The 24,740-nt window shown below is 42.5% G+C and overlaps 1 protein-coding gene across 6 annotated transcripts in view; it reads right to left on the minus strand.

Annotated features, from left to right (window-relative positions):
- The window catches only part of PNPLA6 (patatin like phospholipase domain containing 6), a 324,399-nt gene that overhangs the window by 259,597 nt on the left and 40,062 nt on the right, over positions 1-24,740 (minus strand). For 2 of the 6 annotated variants that reach the window (XM_069231658.1, XM_069231659.1), the window contains exon 2: positions 6,135-6,204. The exons of the other annotated variants lie outside the window; for them this stretch is intronic. The gene's annotated coding sequence lies outside the window, so the exon portion shown is untranslated. The remainder of the gene's footprint in view (positions 1-6,134; positions 6,205-24,740) is intronic. 6 annotated transcript variants of the gene reach the window in all.

The following is a 24,740-nucleotide window of genomic DNA, read 5'->3' on the forward strand; positions in this document are numbered from 1 at the left end:
AAGCAGCCCAGCGCTTCTTACGCTACCTACACTGCAGCAGCATTATCTCAAAATGTGGACACTGGTAGTTATCAGGCTAAGTCCAATTACTGCAAATTTACTATGAGTGAGGCTCATATATTGAGACTCACTCAAAGAAATAAACCAAAAACTGGGTAGTCAAAAGCAAAAAAATCCTGGTGAACTAAATGAGGGGAACCTATTTACTACTAGGGTTGCGCTATAAATATGATATGATTGTGGGCACAAATCCTTTGGCAAGGGAATTTGTCTTTATGATACTAGCCTGCAGTTACCAAGCAAACTTCAGCAATTTCAACGCATAGTCAATCTATCTCTCCCTTTCCATACACTTAAACTCCAAACCATAGAAATCACTTAACAGGTGGGAGGTGGAAAAACAATACTGATCTCAAAGGAAATGGAAGCAAGCGGAAGCCACAAATTCCTTCATCAGTGTGGAAAACTGATAAAGTAAATGGGGAGACCCTCCGCCAACTAGTGAAGAAGAGAAAGACCAGGGGCTAAATGTACAAAGCATTTCTGAGGTCGCAAATGGCCCCTTTGCAGAATCGGGCTGTTTGCAATGGCAAAAATGCTTTTTGGGATGTACAAAGCCCAAATCCCGATTAACTTGTTACCATATCACAATTTGGGTTTTATGATTTGGTATTTGGAAGGGGCGCATTTAGGGCATCCCTTCCTAATACCAATCGGAATGGTATGAATGTTTTGCGACCAAAATGCGGTCTCAAAACATTTACACTTTACCACCAACTCAAAGTTAGTGGTAATCCATTTGCAAATGGCAAGGGGTCCCCAAGGGACTCTTTCCACTTTGAGAATGGTTGAAAAAATATTTTTATGAGCAGGCAGTGGTCCCACGGTCCACTGTCTACCTTTAAAAAATGAAGCTTGAGAGTTGAATATTTTTCTTTTTAAACGCATCCCGTTTTCCTTTACTCATGGACATCCACAGTGGTATCTCTCATTGGTGTAGAAAACTTTTAACATTGACCCATCGCCCACAAATAGAAATCTCTCATTGGTCTAGAATGCTTCTAGCATCAATCCCTCCTCTAGGAATAGAAATCTGTAACTGGTGTAGAAAGCCTCTAGCAACGACCCCTCCTCTACGAATCCACGCACATATTACCTCTTGCAGTCATCACGACTAACACAAACTGCCAACACACATCCATCCCCTCTTACACACATCATACACTCATCTCCAAAACACATTAACATAACCTGTAATACTCTAATACCACTCACCAGCACTAAATCACATACAAATCCTTCACAGAAAACCACATCAATATCCCCTCCCACTATTACACAAAAACCATACCGACCACACACATCAGCACATCAAAGAAACACAAACTTTAATTATACTTTCTGTCACACTCACTCCCACCCTCATGACTACACAAAGAATACAAATCCTGACCAATCTTTACCCCTACACTCTCACTTTTCATAAACATCTACCACAAGTACCCCAACACAGCAACATTCATTCACCCACCTCTCATCCACTGCACAATTTAGAGCCTTACATTATGATCCACATGCTCCTCCACCATCCCTAACCCATACTCCTTCCACACTAAACAGACGCAAACAAAATAAACATGCCAATCTTATCTTCGCATCCCCTTGTCTATTACATAATAAGGCTACCCTACAAAAAAAGTACACTCTTCAAGTCTCTCTCAGCCACCAAGTCCACCACCGACACACACAGACCCAACAAAATGCCTCCTAAGCCTGCTGGAAGAGGAACACTATATTGAAAAACAGGACTATTGTTGCCCTCACATAGTTATCCCAACTAACAACACACCTGCTATAAGCTTAAAATATACTGCTCACCCTTCTCCTAAACAACACAACCCCGCCACCAACACACTTTTTCTAAACTGCCAGCTCATAAATGCTCGATCACTCTCAAAATGCAAGCACCACATCTACGACCTGCTCACGGACACACAACCTGACTTACTATTCATAACAGAATCATGCTTAGGAGATGACATGGCCCCAGTGTTGCATGAAGTCGTTCCTCTGGGCTATCAAACCATCACACAAAACCTTATAGGCAAGAGAGGAGGTGGACTAGCTATTATAGTCAAACAAGCAATAAATCTCAGTAAAAGAGACGAACCTACATCAGATTGTACACAATCCTACACACATCGCTGGACACATCCTAAATGTCATTTTTGCTAAGCCTCAACTAGTTACCGTTTATAACATCACGCCAATCACATGGTCAAACCACCATTTGATAACTTTCCAACATATAACACCACAAATCAACACACTCCACAACTACTTACATGCATGCACCTATCGACCATGGAACAAACTAAATTTTGATGACTTAGAAACACAACTAACAGCCTACACAGGTCTAGATACAATTAATTATGTTGCAAAAGTTTGAGTGGTTACAGGAAGCTTTTGATATCCTAATACCACTCAGAAAAACTAAACAGGAGAAAAGAAAAACACCACCTTGGAGAAACACAGAACTTAAAAAGATAAAGCAACAAATCAGAAGGTTGCAGCGGACCTGGCTCAAAACAAACAACATTCAAGACAAACTGCAGCTACACAAACTTAACAGAATATATAAATCATCCATCAAAAAAGCTTTAAAAAGGTACTACACAGAAGGCATTCAAAATGCAAAGTTTCACAAATAAACTGGCAACTCATTACACAACTAAGGCAGACACATTAGACTTCTATTTAAAACAGAAGAAAAACATCAGTACCAACCCCTTTCCTAAAATCTCCTCTAAGAATAAACCAAACAAGCCTCTACACTCCTTCAAACAAATATCACAAGGTGAATTTATGGATTCGGTCAAAGCAAGCAGGCATGCCGGTTGCCCTTCTGACCTTTGTCCACCACACATCTTCAAGAATTCTTTTATCTACTTCTGCTGCCACACCTGTAAGAAGAATCATCAACAACTCTTTAACTACAGGAACCTTTCCTGAAGACCTGAAAAAGGCATACATACGTCCATTATTAAAGAAAACAAACATAGACCCGCAGGACCCCAACAACTATAGACCAATAACAAATGGACCTTTCCTGGGCAAACTGATAGAAAGAGCAGCATACGCCCAGATGTCATAATTCATTGAAGACAATTCCATACTTTCAGACTACCAAACTGGATTCCCCCCCAAGAAGAGGCACAGAATCGACACTCACAGCACTCTGGGATGATCTTAAAACCACAGTCAACCCCAATGGAGTTGCTGCACTTCTTCTCTTGGACCTCTGGGTTGCCTTTGATATGGTTGACTAGGACACCCTAATTCAAAGACTCCATGAAGCCAGCATAAAAGGGACTGCTCTCGACTGGATTACATCCTACCTTCAAAACAGAAGTAATAGTATCTATCCCCCCCCTTCTCATCCAAACCATACCACACAAAAGCAGGGGCCCCCCAGGGATCGATCATCTCACCTTTGCTTTTCAACATCTACATGATGATATTACCAGAACTGATCAATGATTTTCAACTCACATGCTACAACTATGCAGATGAAACACAAATAATACTTAAATTGGAATGGCCCAAAGACATTGAAAACTCACAAATCTTCAGTTGCCTCAAAGCCGTTGATCAGTGTTTGACTTTGAGCCATCTCAAATTAAATGCCTCCAAAACATAAATCCTCATATGTGGTGACTGGAAAATTATGACCACCTCCTCAATTATCCGAGGAAGTTAAAAACCTTGGAATTACCATGGACTCCAAGTTAACGATGAATGCCCAAAGTGGACAAATTAGTACAAACAAGCTTCATGACCTTGAAGACTCTGCAACACATCTTTCCCCACCTCGGATTTCCACACAAGGTGCAGGTTACTATCTCTCTTGTACTATCCAAACTGGATTGTTCCAATGGCCTCTACCATGGATCATCTCTATCAATCATGAAAAGAACTACAACGTATGCATAACTCCACTGCCAGGCTACTATTACGTGTAAAGCCACAAGCACACATCTACTCTGCCTTGAGAGCACTATACAGGTTACCCATTCCCAGAAGATTAACCTTCAAGTTGCTTTGTATCACCCACAAAGCTATACACGGAACAGGACTGCTTTTTATCAGAAACAAAATAACCAAATACATTCAAGAAAGAAACCTCCACTCAAAATTGGCACCCCGCCTTAGAACACCACCATACAACAAAAAGACTAGATTGTGGTATATCCTTCTCCGTTCAAGCAGCCAAACTATGGAATTCATTACCCCCAAATATAAGATCCACAGATAACTATCTTGTCTTCAGAAGACTACTCAAGAGTTGGCTCTTTCCTTCATAACCACCATATTCAAACAGCAATGGACTGCATATGTCTGTGTTGATAAATATTTTTAATCTGATTAGGTGTATATTCTAGATATGTATAGTTCTTTAGGAAATATGTATTGCTACTATGTCATGCCAATAAATTACACACATACTCTTTAAACCTGTTTAACAAATGTATATTTACTCACGATTAAATATGTTTGCGGATATATATATATATATATGTGTGTGTGTATATATATATATATATATATATATATATATTTATATATATATATATATATATATATATCTGTGTGTGTATGTGTATATCTGTGTGTGTATGTGTATATATGTGTGCGTATGCATGTGTGTATGTATATGTGTGTGTGTGTGTGTGTGTATATATACATATGTGTATGTTATTCTATGCTTAACATGTTCATAGGTCATTGCATAGCTCCTAGATAAGTTGTTATATTAGATACTTCTGAATCACTGCTTCTCGTTTTTATATCACACTGATCAAATGTTTTATCATCATAAGCATTTCACGATTCAAAAATTGAGGCAATAAATAAATGTTAGAAAAGTACACTCATTAATTAACTTTAAACATTACAAATCTTGAAAGTTTGTGTTTATACAATACTACTTTTCATCTCATATTTTTATACCCATTATATTCCTTGAACATATATTCCCTTACTATGTATTTACATATCTATTTAATACTCTAGTCCAACTGTACTAGAGAAAAATTGAATAAAAATAAATAAAAGCTATAAATAATATTCAAATTATAAAGAAAATTAAATACAAAAATAATAATGAATAAATAAAAGAAAAATAATGATTAAAAAGTATTTATTATGAGTATATATTATATAAATAAAAATAATATACATGTACTCTCCTGTAGGCTTTACTTTGTCTACTTATCACTATACGTCATGCCTCGATCAATCTATCCTCCATCCCCACTCTGACTCATCTCAAACCCATTCTACTACTTTCATCTCCAAAATAACCCTTCCTAAGATCTTCCCTCCTAGTCCACATCTAGCTCACCCAAACCTCAGTTTACTACCATGATCTCTCAAACAACCCTACTAAATTCTCCCCCATTTATCTCACCTTTGACTCATCCAAAACACCTTCTGCTACTATGATCTCCCTAACCCTTACCACAGACCCTTGCCTTCTCCATCTCTCCTTTACTCATCCCAAGCTTCATCCTATTACTATAAACTCCAATCAACACTTCTGGATTCCTCCCTCCTCGATCCCCCCATTATCTAGTCAATCCAACTAACAAACTCACATATCCTCTACTCAAATTAACTCATAATAATACTAAAACTGTACTCATATTTCCCTATACTAATCCACCACTACTTCCTCTTGGGTTCCGGAGTAGCGTGCTACTCGCCGAAAAACGCTTTGACGCCTCATAAGGGGTAGTAAGCACTATATAAATACTATTACAATACAATACAAAAAATAATGATCAATATGCATGTAATACACAGACTCTAGCAACCATCTAGAGCTTAGTGAACATGTAAATGCTGGGATGTCCGCAGTTACCTATGGAGCAATCTGCATGTAATCAGACGAGTTGTTGACTGTCTGATGCAAGCGTCAGCACATTTTTAGTAACAGATAAGAATGCTAGTTTTAAATGTGTTTAAGTTTGCATAATTAGTCCTCAGTCAGAGACAAGGCTACAGCCAACTTGTATTGACATCCATTCATGACAATTGAGCACTTTTACTTCACAATCAATAAGCCTTACCACATTTATGTCTCTGTGTTTTTCCATGTTAGAAAATAAGTAAAGTAGAATCTCTTTTCACAGTGTCTGCCTGTTGATAAAATACAATTGTATTAATATACCTCGTTACAAGGAAGCTGTGCAAAGGATGTGCTTGTATGTTGCAATGTTCAAGACCGTTTGCCAAGGCGTGTATGAGAGAGAGGCATTCATTATTGTTTGTGAAGATACATAACAACACTAACATTTCATGTATGTTTCTTATTATAATTATGAATGGAAGTAGGTGTTCCTAAATGTTACTATTTGATGTATCTTATTTTCTTGTGTTACTATTGGTTCATGTTTAAGTTACTTTATTAGTATAGCGCTAGGATTTAAGACTTCACCATGTAAAAAGCATAGTTTCCATTGCCTAAAACCCATAAAACGTGTCCTTTTTAGTATGTGTGGCATACCTTTCTTACTTTTTGAACTGAGCACAATCCATGTTAGTCTGCTTAATGATTTATACTTACGACTTTTCTTGCCTTTCGAACTGAGCAGCTTCTATGACATTCTGCTTGTTGATTTATACTTACACTTTACCTGACATTAGAACTGAGCAGATCTGCGCTAGTTCTCTTGCTGAACTATGCTTTGGATCTGGTTATTTACTTGCTTGGAGCTTCACTTTATGTAGTTACCTCTCATATTTGCATTATTTGATGAATTGTTGGTGCGGACTTGAATTTGACTAATATATTTTAGTCTTCTGCATTAACTCTTAAATTTGAATAAACCTTCATGGTCTTGACTTTGAATATGGCCCGGTGAAGATTTTCTTTAATGGACTAGGGCTGTAGTCTACCGAGACTCACATGGTCCGATTTATGAATTAAAAGTGTTGACACAGGTGTAGTGCTCATCAATCTATTGAGGGTTGTATTCATCAATTGGCTATGTGTGCCAAAACCAAGTTGTGATATTGTGATCCCCTGTCTGAACCTTAGGCAAACTCGCGTCAGCTGGCCAAAAGTTACATCTAATCCATTCCTGATCAAGCAAATTTACTCTTCCTTTCTACAGCTGTTTTCTGGTTTTGACGAGCAAGAGGTTGATAGTATTCCAATCTTGAACATCCATGTTGAATTGATAAGTATCCTACAGAAATATTCTATAAAGAAACCACTTTTAGGTATACTCCTGATACCATCCGATCTAGAGAATGGTTCAACCAAGATTGTGACCTCGCGAGGCTCAATCTTAAATTGGCCCTCCATAAGCACACACAGGCCGCCAGACTTAGTTATACCAAGGCCCTGGATCTAGCAAAGAAAAATTGGGAATTTGAGATCTGGCAGAAGCTGCTTCAGGCAGTAAAAAAAAAAAAAAAAAAAAAAATCGAGATGAGGATTCTTTTTGGAGGTTGCTGACCAACCGGTATAGAGGGGGTAATGACACTTTAAATTTTCACATCCAGCCTGAAAGATGGGTGGCCCATTTCTCTGAGATCTATACTCCATCCATACAACAGGACCATGTGGACCATTGGGGCGATGAACGCAGACCTCTCATTGAAGGATCTACGGAGGACATTGTTTTCACAATTGCTGAAACCACAGCAGCCATTAGTTCTCTGAAATCCGCTAAGGCTCCTGGTCCTGATAAGATACCGGGGGATCTGTTTAAGTCAGAACCCGTCATTTGGGCGTGGTATATAAATACATTATCGAACGCCATCGCAGCAGGTGGCCCTATTCCGGATTCGTGGCTCAGGGCAGAAATTATCCCTATCTATAAAAAAGGAGATGTGGGACTGCCCGCAAACTACTGCCCAATTAGTCTCATTGACAATCTACAAAAGATTTTCTCTAAGCAAGTCCTAGACAGGCTTATGGGCTGGGTCCAAGCCAACCAGGTCCTATCTCCCCTTCAGGCCGGCTTTCGCCCAAGAATTAGTACTATGGACAAAGTTTTTAGGTTCTTCCTGCTACTCTGGAAATACGTTACTTTGGCTAAACAAAACTTGTATGTTGCATTTGTTGACCTAAAGTCCGCCTTTGATCTCGTTCCAAGAGAGAAACTGTGGGAAGTCCTAAAAATAAATTGGTGTCCCGATGAATCTGGTGCACCTAATCCAAAGATTGCACAAGAACACCTACGCTCGAGTAAGATGGGGCAGTCAGGGGGAACTTACCGACCGTATTAATATCAGGCAGGGGGTACGCCAGGGCTGTGTCCTGGCACCCACTCTTTTTTCCTTGTTTATCAATGAGGTGGTGCAAGTCGTATCTGACTGCCAAAATGATGCCCCTTCATTGAACAATTTAAAAGTTCCAATTCTCTTATTTGCTGATGACTCCCTCTTGATCTCCAAAACACCCATGGGCCTTCAGGTTCTCCTGAATAGGTTCAGTGTGTTCTGTGCAGACCACGGATTGGAGCTCAATTCTAGTCAAACTAAATTTATGATCTTTGGTCTTGGTGCACCAAACAATGCAATATTTTACATAATGAGGTTCCTCTGAGCAAGGTATGTTCTATTGATTACCTAGGGGTGAGAATCAGCAATGACATGAACTGGCAGGCCCAGGTAGGAAAAAGTTTAGCTCTTTTAGCACATAGGTCAGGGGCAATTTTGTGTTTCCAAAAGTCTAATACTGCGAAAGTTGTTTCCCCAGCTATTAAAATTTACCTAGCAAAGGCTCAGAGCGCCGCGGTTTAGGGCGCAGAGGTTTGGGGCTGCACCAAAACTAGTAAATTATCTGTGGGGTAAAATAACTTTGTAAGATCGCTCTTGGCATGTCCTCGTAGTACGCCCTTGGTTCCAGTATTTGTGGGCCTAGGGTTCTCCCACATTTCTGATGTAATAGCCCTAAGGCCTCTAACCTTTTGGGTTCGTATCTGGACCACCCCTGAATTGGTTGTATATAAGGAATCCTTGCAAGATCTATTGGATAGACCGAACTTACTCTCTATCCCTTGGTTTAAGTACATTTCGGAATGGTTTCATACCTTGGGACTTAGTGACTTTTGGAGCCAGCCCAATAATTTAAGGAGGGCTCACAAGGAACATTTAAAATCAGTTTACTGGTCCCATGTTAGGAAAAATTATTTGTTATGCACTTCATATGGTAGGTTGACATCTCGATTTCAAGTGGTATCCTCACTTCGAACCCTTTTTAGATTTGATTACTGATCAACTAAGCAAAAGTCTGTATGTTCGGTTCAGGTATGGATGCCTCCCCCTGAAGTCTTTTACTAGTTCATGGTGCTCTACTCCGCTAATCGATCAATGCCTAAGTTGTAACGGCTCTGCAGAAACAGTAGCGCACTTTATGTTTATTTGTCCTGCCTATGGCCTTGCTCGGCGGAAATGGCTCCGCCCCGCATGCAGGAATATGGGGTTGAGAACGTGTAAAGATGCCTTAAGGTTGATGATGAGAGACTGCTCCCCCCCTAACTTGTGCGGTCAGCAAGTTCCTTGCGTCCGCATGGAACATACGTACACATTTCTTTAAAAAACATAGTGATTTGCTATCAATTGAATCTTGATTTTAACTTATTTAATCTAATTACTGTTTATATAATAGTTTTAAGCTCAATGAATCTTTATTAATTTATCGATGAGGAAGTTAAAGGTAGCTAAAATTCGACGATTCCTCCTCACATATAGGATGGGAGATATATGTGGAGATTTATATTAACATCTTTTTTTGTACATTCGCAGATTTCTTTATTCTATTCTCATTATTACTTTTTAATCCTTGATATTATATATTTATTATGTACAGATCATGGTTTTATTTCTGTAAGATATTGCTTTGATGGTTTAATTAGACCGAATAAAGCTTGTGTGACTTGACTTGACACTTCTAGTTCTTCCTACTCTTGTAAGGGGTATGATCTGGTATTGAGAGGTCTTTTATTTCTGATGGGCAGCTATTTTGTATTTTCCGGTATCTTGGGTACTTGGTGTTACCCTACTGAAGTAGGCCCAGTCCCTTGGTCCCATGTTTCTCTGATCTGTCTTTTGTTTCCCATAATGCCCCTTTTAGGATTTTGGTTACCCCCTTATGTCATGAATACAGTGTTTTCTACTTTGAATTCCTGTAGTTGTTCTGCATTGGGGGTTTTGGGTCACAGGAAATTGGGACCCCAGCAAAAGAGTTGTGTGGGTAAATATTCAGAGTTACTTGTCAACAAAGTTTCATGCTCATACTTTAAGGTTGGGGAGGGAGCATTAACTTCCTCCCCAGCTCAGTGCTTGGTTTGCTGCTGCATTCTCAGAATGTCCATTTCTTAGGATGGGTACTCCACACAGAGCATGTTACGTTTGTAAAAAGAGAGTGGGGAAACTGGATTGCAGCACAGATGGCATGTTGTTGAGCTATAAACCTGAACTCAGATTGTCAGTGTGTAGTGTATAAACACCTGAAGAATGAAGAGCATCCTATGTTGTTAAATTTTAATTTGGTAGGTAAAATAGTGTTGGGGTCAGTTTGAGTGGCTTGAAAGTAGTCACGGTAGATCTGTGTCTTGGGGAATAGCCTGCCTCAGTGGAGTTATTAAAAGGGGGGTGCACTTTGGGACAGGAGGGGCTAGCTGTTCTTTAATAGTGTAAGCACAGAGTCTTATAGTCTGGTCCTTTCACTGCTGCGCGTATAAGCTTTGTATTGTAAAGGTAGTATATGAGTGGAGTGTCATATGGAAATAAATTCATCAATGGTATGGTGGTTTGTGGTGCTAAGATCGGTATGGTGTGTTCCTGTGTAATAAAACATGAGTGGCATATAATGTAGAGTTAAGTATGGTTTTGCTGGATTTATTGCAGTCTTCTGTTATGTGGTTGTGATGAGCTTGATGTAGGTAACCCATGAAAAGTAGATGACAGAAAGTAGAAGAAAGAAGAGGTGGGATTAACATAGGAGGAAGTGTCATATATTGATTGGGGTGTTGTGAGGAAGACATTGTTTATACTCTGTTTTAGCAGTGGTGTGGTGTTAGTAGCAACACAAAAGGATGATGGACGGAGTGCTGAACAATGCAAACGCTCAGTCACGGATCTGGGTTTAATCCTTCGTTCATTTGCTCACCATGCCACCCTAGTCTGGACCCAGCCATATGCAAATCAGTCTTGACCCTGTTCCTCATGGGAACAGTTCAGCCTGAACTGCCAGGCCAGGTCCTGCCTGGACTGGAAACAAGCATCCTGGGACCGGTTTCAGGGCTTCAGCCTTCATCAGCCAGGCTAACTGGAATCCAGTGGCACAGTGAGCACGGGATTCACGTCTGGGCATACCCTTCCCACTTAGGGCAACTTCAGCAACGCAAAAGGATGATGGACATAGTGCTGCACAATACAACCACTCACCCCCAGTCACAGACCTGGACACCCTGAAACCGGGCCTAGCATACCGGAAAATAAAACACCATCATGTCTAAATTGTAAACTAATAAAAATTACAACAAGGATGAGGAACCTTATGTGCATGTTGGACAAATGTGACAATGAAATAATGTATATGTGTACTCTTTCCTTCCTTGATCTCCCCAAATAGGTGCTCTTGTGAGTTTTCACTTTTAGGTAATGATTATAACCTGTGGCATTCCGATACTAGTGATTTTTATTAGTTTACAGTTTAGACATGATGGTGTTTTATTTTCCGGTGTGAAGACATTTGCATTGTGGACATTTGGCCTAAATTGAATTTTCTACAATGAATTTGCAGTTATGCTACATTAATAATGGAATATGGTTTGGTGAACCTATCCACATATAATTAATATAAATATAGGTGAAATGTTTTCACTTTTCTTTTATATATAATATTATGAAGTGCAATTAATTTTGTCATTTGATGTCTTTATTTGGGATACATGATATGATTAAATATAAGAGGTAGTAATGCTGGAAATACTATTCAAGTAATATACCGAATGTTCTAAATTGTTTTCTTCGTTTTATTTTAATTTATTCTGATCATTTAATTTATTGCCCCTTATTGTGTATTTGGAATTATCCTGTATAAGGTAGTATTTTCTTTATGTCTATTAACAAGGGGTATATAAGGTCAGGGGGGGAAGTGCACAGGTTTTTTTCGATTTGGCCACGATGAAGACACTTCAGTGTTGAAACGCGTTGCCATCTTAGGAGTATATACCTTTTTCTTTGAATCAGATTGCTTTTTGAATTGTCATCTCAAAGAAAGCCTTGTGCTTGAGAAGTAGACATGTTGGGTGCAACTGTCTTTTTCTGCTTTCAAATGAAGTGGCAGATATAAATATATATATATATATATATATATATATATATATATATATATATATATATATATATATATATATGGAAAATGTCACTTACCCAGTGTACATCTGTTCGTGGCATGAGACGCTGCAGATTCACATGCTGTGCATTATCCTGCCATCTAGTGTTGGGTTCGGAGTGTTACAAGTTGTTTTTATTCGAAGAAGTCTTTTCGAGTCACGGGACCGAGTGACTCCTCCCTTTCGTCTCCATTGCGCATGGGCGTCGACTCCATCTTGGATTGTTTTCCCCGCAAAGGGTGAGGTAGGAGTTATGAGTATACTAGAGGTGCCCATGCAATGGAGTAGTAATGTATGTACATAGTGTGTATTAAAATAATATTTATTTACATATTTAAAATGTTCATGCAACTAAAAACGGCTACAGGCTCCTTGGGAGGTGGGAGGGCGCATGTGAATCTGCAGCGTCTCATGCCACGAACAGATGTACACTGGGTAAGTGACATTTTCCGTTCGGTGGCATGTGTAGCTGCAGATACACATGCTGTGCATAGACTACAAAGTAGTAATCTCCCCAAAAGCGGTGGTTAGCCTGTAGGAGTTGAAGTTTTCTAAAATAATGTTCTTAATACAGCCTGTCCTACTGTGGCTTGTTGTGTTGCTAACACGTCTACACAGTAACGCTTAGTAAATGTATGAGGCGTAGACCAGGTGGCTGCCTTACAAATTTCTGTCATTGGTATATTCCCCAGAAAAGCCATTGTTGCGCCTTTCTTTCTAGTGGAATGTGCTCTTGGTGTAATGGGTAATTCTCTTTTTGCTTTAAGGGAACAGGTTTGAATGCATTTAACAATCCATCTGGCAATGCCTTGTTTGGATATAGGGTTACCAGCATGAGGTTTTTGGAAAGCTACAAACAATTGTTTTGTTTTAAAAAATGGTTTTGTTCTGTCAATGTAATACGTTAGTGCTCTTTTTATGTCTAATGTATGCAAGGCCCATTCAGCTACTGAGTCTGGTTGTGGAAAGAAGACTGAGAGTTCCACAGTCTGGTTTAGATGGAATGGTGATATGCCATTTGGTAAGAATTTTGGATTTGTACGGAGAACTACTTCATGTTTATGTATTTGTATAAAGGGTTCTTGAATAGTAAAAGCTTGTATTTCGCTCACTATTCTAAGTGATGTGATGGCTATTAGAAAGGCTACTTTCCAAGTCAGAAATTGAATTTGACAAGAATGCATGGGTTCGAATGGTGGGCCCATGAGTTGTGTTAATACAATATTAAGGTTCCACGAAGGTACTGGTGGTGTCCTTGGGGGAATTATTCTTTTTAGTCCTTCCATAAATGCTTTAATAACTGGGATTCTAAAAAGCGATGTTGTATGCGTAATCTGCAGATAGGCAGATATTGCAGTAAAATGGATTTTAATGGAAGAGAAAGCTAGATTAGACTTTTGTAAGTGTAATAAATAACTTACAATGTCTTGTGTGCAGCATTTAGTGGCATATTTTGATTAGTGTGACAGTAGCAAACAAATATTTTCCATTTGTTTGCGTAACAATGTCTTGTTGTAGGTTTTCTCGCTTGTTTAATGACCTCCATACACTCTTGTGAAAGATTTAAATGTCCGAATTCTAAGACTTCAGGAGCCAGATTGCTAGATTGAGCGATGCTGGATTGGGGTGTCTGATCGGTTGTTTGTGTTGTGTTAACAGATCTGGTCTGTTTGGTAGTTTGATGTGGGGTACTACTGATAAGTCCAACAGTGTTGTGTACCACGGCTGGCGAGCCCAGGTTGGTGCTATGAGTATTAGTTTGAGTTTGTTTTGACTCAGTTTGTTGACCAGATAAGGAATGAGCGGGAGAGGGGGAAAAGCGTAAGCAAATATCCCTGACCAGCTGATCCATAGAGCATTGCCCTTGGACTGAGGGTGTGGGTACCTGGACGCGAAGTTTTGGCATTTTGCAAATAGGTCTATGTTTGGTGTTCCCCAGCGGTGGAAGTGATCCTGTAGGATCTGGGGATGTATTTCCCATTCGTGGAGTTTGCTGGTGATCTCGAGAGAGATTGTCGGCTAACTGATTCTGAATGCCTGGTATGTATTGTGCTATTAGGCGAATGTGGTTGTGAATTGCCCAATGCCAAATCCTTTGTGCTAAGAGACACAGTTGTGACGAGTGTGTCCCCCCTTGTTTGTTGAGATAGTACATTGTTGTCCTGTTGTCTGTCTTGACAAGAATGGGTTTGTGGGCTATTAGTGGTTGAAACGCTTTTAATGCTAGAAATACCGCTAGCAGTTCCAAGTGATTTATGTGAAGTAGTTTTTGTTGATTGTCCCATTGACCTTGTATGCTGTGATTGTTGAGGTGTGCTTCCCACCCAACCATGGAAGCATCTGTTGTGATAATAGCTTGAGGCACTGGGTCTTGGAATGGCCGCCCTTTGTTTAAATTTATAGGGTTCCGCCATTGAAGCGAAGAGTGTGTTTGCCGGTCTATCAACACTAGATCTTGAAGTTGACCCTGTGCTTGCGTCCATTGTTTTGCTAGGCACTGTTGTAAGGGCCGCATGTGTAGTCTTGCGTTTGGGACAATGGCTATGCATAAGGACATCATGCCTAGAAGTTTCATTACAAACCTTACTGTGTAGTGTTGGTTTGGTTGTATGCTTGATCTTACATTTTGGAACGATTGGACTCTTTGTGGACTTGGAGTGGCAATTGCCTTTTGTGTATTGAGTGTTGCTCCCAAGTATTGTTGTATTTGGGATGGTTGCAGATGTGATTTTTGGAAATTTATAGAGAACCCTATTTTGTGTAGAGTTTCTATGACGTATTGCGTGTGAAATTGACATTGTTGTTGAGTGTTGGCTTTTATTAGCCAGTCGTCCAAATATGGGAATACGTGCATGTGCTGTCTCCTTATGTGAGCGGCTACTACTGCTAGGCATTTTGTGAATACTCTGGGGGCTGTTGTTATCCCGAACGGGAGCACTTTGAATTGATAGTGTTTGCCTTGCATTACAAACCTTAGGTATTTTCTGTGAGAAGGATGGATGGGTATGTGGAAATACACATCTTTGAGATCCAGTGTTGTCATGTATTCCTCCTTTTTTAGTAAGGGAACTACGTCTTGAAGTGTTACCATGTGGAAATGATCTGATTTGATGAAGAGATTCAGTGTTCTGAGATCTAAGATAGGTCTTAACGTTTTGTCCTTTTTTGGAATGAGGAAATATAGTGAGTAGACGCCTGTTCCTTTTTGGTGATTGGGTACGAGTTCTATTGCTTGTTTTTGTAGCAGTGCTTGGACCTCTATGTGTAATAGGTCTAAGTGTTGTTGAGACAGTCTGTGCGTTTTTGGTGGCACATTTGGAGGGAATGTTGTGAATTCTATGCAATAACCATGTTGGATAATTGATAGGACCCATGTGTCTGTGGTAATAGGAGTCCAGTTTTGGTAGTATGTGGTTAGCCTCCCCCCCACTGGTGACAAGTGTTGGGGTGTTGTGACATTGAAGTCACTGCTTGCTAGGGCTTGGTTTGGCGGGTTGGAATTTTCCCCTTCCTTTTGGGAATTGTCCTCTATAGGAACCACAACCCCCACCCCGTATGGTATTGTGATTGATAGGTGGGTCTGGTTTGGGAGGTGGAAGGTTCAGATGTTAGTTGCCGAAACCCCCCTCTAAATTGTGGTTTCCTAAAGGTGCCTCTGACTTGTGGGGAATAGAGTGCACCCATGGCTTTGGCCATGTCCGTGTCTTTTTTCATTTTTTCAATGGCAGTATCGACTTCTGGCCCAAACAACTGTTGTTGGTTAAACTGCATATTTAATACCGCCTGTTGAATTTCTGGTTTGAATCCAGAACTCCGCAGCCATGCATGTCTGCGAATGGTTACAGCCGTGTTGACAGTCCGTGCTGCTGTATCTGCCGAGTCTAATGCGGACCTTATCTGATTGTTAGATATGGCCTGTCCTTCTTCAACTACTTGCTTGGCACGTTTTTGGTGTTCCTTGGGCAAGTGCTGTATGATGTCTTGCATCTCGTCCCAGTGTGCCCTGTCGTAGCATGCAAGCAGGCTTGATTGGCTGCTTGGGATGCCACACGCTTGCCTGCTGCGTCGAATTTCTGACTTTCTTTGTCAGGTGGTGGAGCATCCCCTGACGATTGAGAGTTTGCTCTTTTCCTTGCTGCCCCTACAACCACTGAGTCCGGTGTGAGATGCTGCGTTATAAACACGGGGTCTGTTGGAGGTGGTTTGTATTTTTTTTCGACCCTAGGCGTGATAGCTCTTCCCTTTACAGGCTCTTGGAAGACCTGTTGTGCGTGCTTGAGCATGCCCGGTAGCATTGGCAGGCTTTGATAGGATGCGTGGGTGGATGCCAGAGTGTTAAAAAGGAAGTCATCTTCCACTGGCTCAGTGTGCATCGCTACGTTGTGGAATGCAGCTGCCCTGGTTAGCACCTGCGTATATGCAGTACTGTCTTCTGGTGGTGACGGCTTAGTTGGATAACACTCTGGGCTGTTATCCGATATTGGTGGATCATATAAGTCCCATGCATCTGCTGCATCTTGGGTCATCCCAGTATGTGTGGGTGACTGCATTATTGGTGTTCTCACTGGTGACAATTTTGGTGAGTGCAGTGGGGATGGTTGTGGTGAGACCTGTGGTGCTGGTGACTTGTCTCAAACCACTTTGGCCTTTGGTTGCATTTCTGTTTCGTGAAATGCAAGTTTTCTCTTAGATTTGAGTGGAGGTAAAGTCTGAATCTTGCCAGTGTCTTTTTGGATATGTAATCTCTGTTGTCTGTGGTCAGGTTCCTCTAAATCCAACTCTTGCTCAAATCTATGGGGGTCATTCTAACTTTGGAGGGCGGCGGAGGCCACCCGCCAAAGTAACCCCGCAGGGGTCATTTCGACTTTCCCGCTGGGCGACCGCCAAAAGGGCGCCCAGCGGGAAAGCCCCTGCAACAATGAAGCCGGCTCCGAATGGAGCCGGCGGAGTTGCAGGGGTGCTACGGGTGCAGTGGCACCCGTCGCAATTTTCACTGTCTGCTCAGCAGACAGTGAAAATCTTTGTGGGGCCTGTTAGGGGGCCCCTGCACTGCCCATGCCAGTGGCATGGGCAGTGCAGGGGCCCCCAGGGGCCCCACGACACCCGTTCCCGCCATCCTGTTCCTGGCAGTAAAAACCACCAGGAACAGGGTGGCGGGAAGGGGGTCTGAATCCCCATGGCGGTGCTGCATGCAGCGCCGCCATGGAGGATTCCCTGGGCCAGGGGAAAACCGGCGGGAAACCGCTGGTTCCCCTTTTCTGACCGCGGCTTTACTGCCGCGGTCAGAATGGCCCTGGAAGCACCGCCAGCCTGTTGGCGGTGCTTCCGTGGTCCCCGGCCCTGGCGGTTTGGAACCGCCAGGGTCGGAATGACCACCTATGTCTTTCCTTGAGTTGCATGGAAAGCCCTTGCTCCTCTGTGTATGATCGCTCCGAGGCCGCTTTTTTCGGTACCAAAGTTTCAGATGTCATAGTCTTTTTCGGATCCGAGGAGCTTTTACGGGGTTTGTCCGATTCGATCACTCGGTGTCAAAATCTTTTGGTGCCGGAATCTCGACCGGAGTCGGAAGTCTTCGGCAACTCTTTGGCCTTTTTCAGTGCCGATGATTGGTCACCTTCCTTTCGGTGGGTTGAGCCATGGCCTGTTGGCGGTGGCGTCGCCATGGCCTTAAGTTTTTTGGTGTGACCCTGACTTTGGGACAGGGCAGGTTTACTCACAGTTTGTTGCACCGTCGAGGGTCGTTCACTGTCGGATTCATCTGAGTCTGTTTCTTGGATGGAGATTCTTTCCCCTTCCTCGACGTCGAGCTGTTCTTTCGGTTTCGACGCCATTTGCAGTCTTCTTGCTCGTCGATCTCTCAGGGTCTTCTTTGATCGAAACGCTCGGCAAGCTTCACAAGTATCCTCTCTGTGTTCAGGTGACAAACACAGATTACAGACCCGGTGCTGGTCTGTATAAGGATACTTTGTGTGACACTTAGGACAGAAACGGAAGGGGGTCCGGTCCATTAGTCTGGAACGACGGGTGTGGTTGGGCCGACCAGGCCTCGGTGAAGAGTGGAAGCCCCGAAGGGCCGCCGAAGCGGTCTTGATGTCGGTGCCAATACACTAACACTAAACCGGTACAGAGCGATAACAATACCGTCGAATTTTCGATACTTTAGCTAACTTTCCCGATTCGAAATACGGAGCGAAGAGGAACACGTCCGAACCCGATGGCTGAAAGAAAACAGTCTACGATGGAGTTGACGCCCTTCGCAATGGAGCCAAAAGGGAGGCGTCACTCGGTCCTGTGACTCGAAAAGACTTCTTCGAAGAAAAACAACTTGTAACACTCCGAGCCCAACACTAGATGGCAGGATAATGCACAGCATGTGAATCTGCAGCTACACATGCCACCGAACATACATATACATACATACATATACATATATGTATACACACACATACATGCACACATTAGACCAATCGACCATGACCCCATCTGGAGTTTTTTTTAAAGGGAAAAACGAGCTTAGCACCCAGCTAGAGATATACATCTGTAATGTAGGATTAGTTAGTGCGCTGTTAACAAACAATCACCCAAAGTGCTGGAGAATAATGATCCCATGGGGGCATGAGTGGGTGGCCCTGTAGTCAGACTCTAAGAGAACTGTAATAAAAACTACTGTCAGGCTGAGCAAAGGCATATAAACTTATTTTTTTTGTTGTTTTTGTTTCGTAAACATGAAATGTAATACCTGGTTGAAAAATTGATTCCTTGTGGAGGCACTTAAACTCCAGAGAGGATACTCTTTGGTTAGTAGCATTTACACAGGGACGGCATATCCCTTCATCCTCAATCAAGCAGACTTCTCTACCCTTCAGGGGCCATGAAGTTAATTGATCTTCTAGACCCCTACGTTTTGAGTAGCTAGAGCAGCACACAGCTGTAGGTTATTTTCTTGGGATATATTATTTAGGAAAGACTGGACTCTCGTTGCTTGGCGATGTACTCGAGACTGGCTAAACAATGGATTAAACCCAGATCTTTGTGACTGGGGGTGAATGTTTGCATTGTTCAGCATTCCGTCCATCATCCGTTTATTTTGCTTTTGTAGCTCTAAGTGGCAAGAGTATGCCCAGACGAGGGTCCCCTGCTCACTGCGCCACTGGATTCAAGCTAGCCTAGCTGATGAGGGGTGATACCCCAAAAGAGGTCAAAGGATGCTTGTTTCTGTCCAGGGAGGACACAGCCTCACAGCTCAGGCCAGACTTTTCCGATGGAGAGCAGACTCAAGGCTGATTTGTATATGGCTGGGTCCAAACTGGAGAGGTGTGGTGGGGAAAACAAACAATGGAATGGGGTGAATGTTTGCATTGTTCAGCATTCTGTCCATTATCTGTTGTTTCTGCTGTCATCCTAATTATAAAGACAGCGAAACGCCTCTCAGATGACATGCTAATAAAGATTAAGACAGGGGAAGACGCTCTTAATACCCAAATCAAGATCATCATCTATAAGAAGAAACTGGAGGAATTAAACAAGGAGATAGTGGAGATTAAATACTTTAAAAAAAAGTTTCTTTGTATTTATTATGAACGGCAATTAAACATTAGACTGATACAGTCACAGGTTATATATCCCTCAGTACAAGTCAATTCCATCATATCCACACCCCCTGCCAACCTCGCTCACCCCACCCATCTATACTATAACTCCAGTTGCAATACTGGCTGATCTTATCCCGTGAGTCCCATGTGCTCCAGACCTTCTCAAACTTCTTCTCACAACCACTACCCTTATAGACCTCTCGTTCCATAATTTTACAGCGATCCAGCCCCTGCTTCCATTGCGGGAAAGACGGCAACACCTCACATCCCAATTTCTGGGCGATATCTTGTTTGGCCACTAGAAAGCCTAGGTTTAACAGTATTTTTTTTATAGTTAGTGAGATCTGAGGGTGACCATATGTCCAGTAGGGCAAGCCCTGGTGACTACTCCATGGTACCTCCCACCGCTCCTCCCAGGGATCTTGCTACTCATTCCCAGAAGTAGCATATGTGTGGGCAGTGCCACCATGTGTGGATGAATGTGCCTTCTGCTCCACAGTTTTGAAGGCACATGGCATCACCCCTTTTCCTGATCTTACACAATAATCCTCTAATATAATATGTCCTGCATAGGAGTTTTAGTTGAATTAGTCTATAGCTGGCCATAATTGCTCCCTCTGCCGGAACGCCCAGAGCATCCTGCAGATCCCTCCAGGGCCGCCTGAGTGTTCGGCATGTGCGCCATATCAGTGTGACATATGCCAGAGAGATCAATTTAAATTTGATCTTTCCATCTAACAGTCTGCTCTCTAACAGAGACTCTTCTTGGGTCTCTTCATTATTAGCAAATTTGTGTGTGACTGTGTGCCTTAACTGCCTGTGTTTTAGCCATTGTGTAGGTGGCATTTGATAATCCTTTTGCAGATAAACGAATGGGACCACATCATTGGCGTCCCATATGTCTGCCAATGTGGTTATGCCTATCCTGTCCCAATCCTGGAAACCTTGCAAAGCAGCCACTGCTGTGAAAATGACTACTACTGGTGATACAGAAAAAGTATATTTCCCATAATTTATGGTGTATTCATCACATATTATTGAAGGAATATTGACATATATTTTTTCCCCTCTGAGTTTGTTGATCACTTTCCCCCTCAACCTTGAATATGACCAGTAATCTCTGACAATATATGGGAGTGACCACTTTGAACACCACCTACAAGATAGCAGTGAATGAAGACTACACCTCCCATGATTGTCTAGCTGACGCACCCACCAGACGCAAAGGGTGTCCAGGGCTGAAAGAAAAACAACACGCCATGACGGAGGAGTATTGTTCATCCTCAACACTGGCACAGTTAAGGGCCTTTCCACCTGACTGCGGCCCCTGCAATGTCCAGCTGCACTGCTGACGAAGAGGCATCTCCCACCACCAATTAATGGAGAACCTCGTCCAAACGGGCCAAGCCCCAGGGAATACATATACCAATCACCTACAGCACCTACCTGCCACAAGCAGAACGAAGTGAGTGTTGGAATGGGTTGGGACCCTTGATAAAGCAAGTGCTTAATCTAACAAGACAGCGTGCCTCACACTGGTGCACCTAAACCAGTTTTTCAATTTAATGTTTACAACACTACAGAACCCCTGTATGTTTGTATGCCTTTGCTGAGCTTGTCAGTAGTTTTTATTGCAATCTTTTTAGAGTCTGACTGCAGGGCCACTCACTCATGCACCCGTTGGGACATTACTCTCCAACACTCTGGATGAGTGTTTGTTAACAGAGCAGTAACTCATCTTACATTACAGATGTACATCTCTAGGTGAGTGCTAAGCCCTTTTCCCTCTTTTTAAAAACCTGCGGATGGCGGTCGATGGTCTAATGTGTGTATATATGCTAGACCTGTCAGCTCTTGGCGTGGTTTCCACTGTATTTTTGCTTCTGAACCCCTGTTTTTGATCCAGTGCTTTGGCACATTACCACTGTTGACCAGTGCTAAAGTGCAAGAGCTCTTTGTCTAAATTGTATTGGTTAAGGGATTATTCATGATAGGCATATATGATTTACTAGTAAGTCCTTAGTATAGTGTGTGCCCAGGGCCTCTAAATCAAATGCTGCTGGTGGACATGCAGCACAGACTGTGCAACCAACATGAGTAGCCCTGTAAACATGTCTCAGACCTGCCACTGCAGTGCTGGATGGGTAGTTTTATACTGCCATGTCGACCTGGCAAATGCCCTCACTGGCCAGGCCCAAACCTTCCCTCTTAGTACATGTAAGTCACCCCTAAGGCAGCCACACGGGAAGGGTGCAGTGTATTTCAAAGGTAGGACATGTACTGGTGTGGTTTACATGTCCTGATAGTGAAATACTGCTAAATTTGTTTTCACTATTGCAAGGACTATCTCTCCCACAGGGTAACACAGGGATTGCCTTAAAATATCTTTTAAGTGTAATTTCCCAATGGGAGCAGATAGAGATCTGGAGCTTGAGGTCCCTGAACTCACAATTTGAAAATACATATTTTGGTGAAAGTGGTTTTTGAACTGCGAGTTTGAAAAAGGCACTTTTAGAAATTGGGCTTTTTCTTGCTTAACCATTTTGCACCTCTGCCTTTGTGTGAAATACACGTATGGGTCAGGATGACAGTTGGGCGGTTTGTGAATTCACTCTAGACTGTCTCGCAAAGGGAGCTGAGGTGTGCCCTGCATATCCTGATGGGTCTTTTCAAACTAGAGTGGTGGGAGGAGCTGACACCTGCACCTGAATGGGGCTGTGCCTGTACTCCCACACAGCAGTCCACAACCCTCTGGAGTGTGCTTGGGACCAGGGCAGGGAAAAGAGAGTCTTGTGCACTACAAAGACTTCTCTTTGAAGTTTTCCTACTTCAGGGGAAGGAATAGGTATAGGTACTGGATCTCAAACCTTGCAAAGTTAGAACACTTATGGAATGCTTTGTTGTGCTGGCCTGCTGCTTGTTGCGCTCTCCTGGGGGGTGAAAGAGCTGGACTTTGCTTTCTACATCCTGCTTCCAAAGGTTCTCCAAAGGCTTGGACTCAGCTTGCCCCCTGTTAAGAAATCACATGGACATCAAAGACTTCATCTGCCAGCACTTGAGCTCTCTTTCTGAGAGTCCTGACTTGCCAAGTGGTGCTAAATACAGTCCCTGGGCCCTTGTGAGTGAGTTCTGGTGCAACCAAGAAGAAACAAAGCACATCGACTCCAGAGCGACTTCTGATCCGGCAATGCTGTTCAACTCCTTGCCACTGCCTGCACCGGAGCCGTGGTCCCCGCTGAATGCAAACACCGCAAGACGGCACAGGCCCTACGCCGATGCAGCACCTCCAATGTCTCGCCACAGCGAGTCCAGAGTGCTGTGTCACTGACATCCGTGGGACCCGGCTCCGACTCCACCACAGCACCTGTGGCCCTGTGGTGTGATTGCAGCACCGCAACTTTGACGCCTCACATCTTGACCTGCTGGATTCATCGACCCCACTGTGTAGTAAGGAACAAACGCCTCGAAGCATCACCTCCCCTGCAACCTTAAGGAATCAATACCTCACCTCCCCGGTGGCAGTAAGGAACCAATGCCACACCATCTCCAGCCAAGCCTCACCTCCCCGACTCCGTTCAACGTCTTTGGTTCCTCCACACTTCTTCCAAGGTACTGTACCTGGGGTCTATGCAACTCCATGACCGGCGCACATTCCCTTGTGAGTGGCGTTGGACTGTTACGAACAACTCCGTCAAGACGCCATGATAGACCCAGTTGGAGCTATTGTGTTTCTAAGCGCTATACTAAGATTTAAACTTTGAAAATGTTTTATCTTTACTTGTGTATGGTGTATTTTTGTCGTTTTGGTCTTGTTTTATTCAGATAAATATTGGCTATTTTTCTAAACTGGTGCAGAGTACTTTTGTTGTGTTTTCACTGTGTTACTGTGTGTGTACGTACACATTCTTTACACATTGTCTCTGAGATAAGCCTGACTGATCGTGCCAACCTACCAAGGGGTTGTCTTAGGAGTGTGACTCCCTTACCCTGACTAAAGTGAGGGTCCCTACTTGGACAGGGTGCAAACCACTGCCAACTACATATAAAAAATGTTTTCTCTAAATGCACTGCATACCTTCCTGCAGAAGGCCTGCATGGAAGATGTATATATGCACTTCTGTCTGACAAAAGAGGGGTAATAGTGGTGCACTTTCACAATTTAATTCACAACATTTCTGATATTGATGCCGTTTTGATATAAGTGTGTGTATGAGACTGAATAAGACACCAATAAGTGGAACATAGATGTGTGCCCATTCTCTAGCATGCACATTTTGCACACAAAGAGGGGATAAGTGCGAGTCATGGATGGCGACTCACTTGATGACCAACATCCTCATGTCATGTCTGTTTATTTGCAGGTACATCTGTGCATGCTTTGAGTATTTTGCATGCCACACACAAATAGGATAAGTAAGACACATCATTGGGGGAGTGAGATATTTACGAACCCACCCTGATGAAAGCCCAGGAACTCTTTAGGCCGCGAGTATAAGGCTGAAACATGTTGGTTATTCAAGGTCATGAGACCACTACATCCTATTACACCTACACAGTGTTTATTTTTAACCTGCCCTTCCACCCAACTAATAAAGGGAAAACTTGGGAGTGTGTGAGGAATTTTAGCTTTAAAGTTATGCTCCCTATCTAACTAATCTCATAAGTGCTCCATGAAACATGGCCAAGCCGACCCTGACCTTTAGGAGGATCTCTCGCCCCTTCAGGG

The sequence above is a fragment of the Pleurodeles waltl genome, chromosome 4_2 (genome assembly GCF_031143425.1).
Source record: "Pleurodeles waltl isolate 20211129_DDA chromosome 4_2, aPleWal1.hap1.20221129, whole genome shotgun sequence".
In the NCBI taxonomy this organism is placed as follows: Eukaryota; Metazoa; Chordata; class Amphibia; order Caudata; family Salamandridae; genus Pleurodeles; species Pleurodeles waltl.